This window comes from Tupaia chinensis, unplaced genomic scaffold, assembly GCF_000334495.1.
Source record: "Tupaia chinensis unplaced genomic scaffold, TupChi_1.0 Scaffold000112_1, whole genome shotgun sequence".
Classification (NCBI taxonomy): Eukaryota; Metazoa; Chordata; class Mammalia; order Scandentia; family Tupaiidae; genus Tupaia; species Tupaia belangeri.
Genome location: NW_006159576.1, coordinates 40,876 through 43,238, shown reverse-complemented (window position 1 = coordinate 43,238; position 2,363 = coordinate 40,876). Strand labels below are relative to the sequence as shown.

The following is a 2,363-nucleotide window of genomic DNA, read 5'->3' as shown; positions in this document are numbered from 1 at the left end:
CATGCAATCCCTTCCCCTCCAGTCTTCTCTCAGGATTTTAGGCATGCGCGCACACATGCCTGGCATGTTTTTTAAACTGCTGGGTCTAGGTCTTAAACTGCATGGTTGGTCATGTGGGATCCAGTGCCTTAACCACCACACCACCTGCTGGCCTTGTATTCGTCCCTTTGAATCCATTTACTTTCTCAAGAACAATCCTGAGAAACCTAGGTGAAGGTTTTCAGACAGTTCCGCAGGTTCTAGAAACCAGTAGTTGCTGGGCAGAGACCAATGTGATAAGCCCCCTTGCACGGTCCTCCCTTCTCGCCTTCATTCTCACTGCCTCCTGCGTCTGCCCTCTGGGAACACACCCAGACCTTCATCTCAGGCTCTGTTTTCTGGAGACCTTTGGAGAAGACCGTCAGAAAATGCCACAGTTCTTCTTGTTCCCTCCCTCCCCCCTCAACCTAGCTCCTCTCTTCCCATCTGAGGTGGCGGCCTGCTTCACCTCCTCATCAGCTCTATTTTACCTCTTTCTGTTTTTCCTCTTCCCTCAGGCCAAGCTCTGCCTAAGCCCCTCTCTGCCTCCTTAAGGTGGCCGCAGAGCCCCTGTGCCTTCTCCTTTCTCGGGTCCTCCCTCCACGCCCCGCCCCTGCCCAGCCATGAATGAGGAGTATGACCTGATTGTGCTGCGCACTGGCCTGACGGAATGTATCCTGGCAGGTGCAATGTCAGTGAATGGAAAGAAAGTTCTTCACATGGCTCGAAACCCATATTATGGAGGAGAAAGTGCACTTAAAACACCACTGGAAGATTTATACAAAAGGTTTAAAATACCAGGAGCACCACCAGCATCAATGGGGAGAGGAAGAGACTGGAGCGTTGACTTAATTCCCAAGTTCCTTATGGCTAATGGTCAGCTGGTTAAGATGCTGCTTTATACAGAGGTTACCTGGATTTCAAAGTGACCGAAGGGAGCTTTGTCTGTAAGGGAGGAAAAAATCTATAAAGTTCCTTCCACCGAAGCTGAAGCCCTAGCATCTAGCTTAATGGGGCTATTTGAAAAACGTCGCTTCAGGAAATTCCTAGTGTATGCTGCCAACTTTGATGAAAAAGATTCTAGAACTTCTGAGGGCGTTGATCCTAAGAAGACTTCAATGCGAGATGTGTACAAGAAATTTGATTTTGGCCAAGACATGATAGATTTTACTGGTCATGCTCTTGCACTTTACCGAACTGCTGACTACTTAGGTCAACCATGTTGTGAAACCACTAATAGGATTAAACTTTACAGTGAGTCCTTGACAAGATATGGTAAAAGCCCATACTTTTATCCACTCTATGACCTTGGAGAACTGCCACAGGGATTTGCAAGGCTAAGTGCTATTTATGGAGGTACCTACATGCTCCATAAACCAATTGAAGAAATCAGTGGAAAAGTTATTGGTGTAAAATCTGAAGGAGAGATTGCTTGTTGTAAACAGCTCATTTGTGAGCCCAGCTATGTCAAGGATTGGGTAGAAAAAGTGGGCCAGGTAATCTGTGTCATCTGCATCCTCAACCATCCCATCAAGAATATCAGTGATGCCAACTCCTGCCAGATTATCATTGCACAGAACCAAGTCAGTCAATAATCAGATGTCTACGTTTGCATTATCTCCTATGTACATAGTGTGACGGCACAAGGGAAGTCCATTGCCATAGTCAGTACCGTGGAAACCAAGGAACCTGAGAAGTAAATTAGACCAGCTTTGGAGGTCTTGGAACCAATTGGACAGAAATTTGTTAGCATCAGGGACCTCCTTGTACCCAAAGATTTGGGGACAGAAAGCCAGATCTTTATGTCTCGCACACATGATGCTACAACTCATTTTGAGACAACCTGTGATGACATTGAAGACATCTATAAGAGGATGACGGGATCAGAGTTTGACTTTGAGGGAATGAAGCGCAGGAAAAATGGCATCTAGGGAAGACGTACAACCATTGTTGTTATGTAACTAGGACAAATTTAAAAATTGGCAAATAATGCATACTGTATGAAATCAACATTGTATGGCCTACTTTTATATAATCAAAATGGAGAGTGAAGAGCGCTTTACCAGTAAATATTCCTCACCTTCATCTTTCTAATATCATGTATTAACTTCTCATGGAGTGGCTACTCAGAATCGGCAGGTTACCGCATTCCGTTCAATTGAACCAGACTGGCTTTTTTTCCTAGTGAATGGTCAGTTGTAAACAGAACACTGTGATACTGATACAGAGAAATTAAAACAGCATTTGTATCTTTCCATCAGTGGAGCTTTTGCAATGATTTGCTTCTGCTACTCAAAAGCTGGGTCCCTAGGAATTGTGTGCCACTTGGATAGTGAGATATTAAA

At 44.7% G+C, this 2,363-nt stretch overlaps 1 pseudogene; it reads left to right on the top strand.

Moving 5' to 3' along the window:
• Positions 1-641: 641 nt before the first annotated feature.
• On the top strand, positions 642-2,151 carry LOC102469081 (rab GDP dissociation inhibitor beta pseudogene; annotated as a pseudogene).
• Positions 2,152-2,363: the final 212 nt, after the last annotated feature.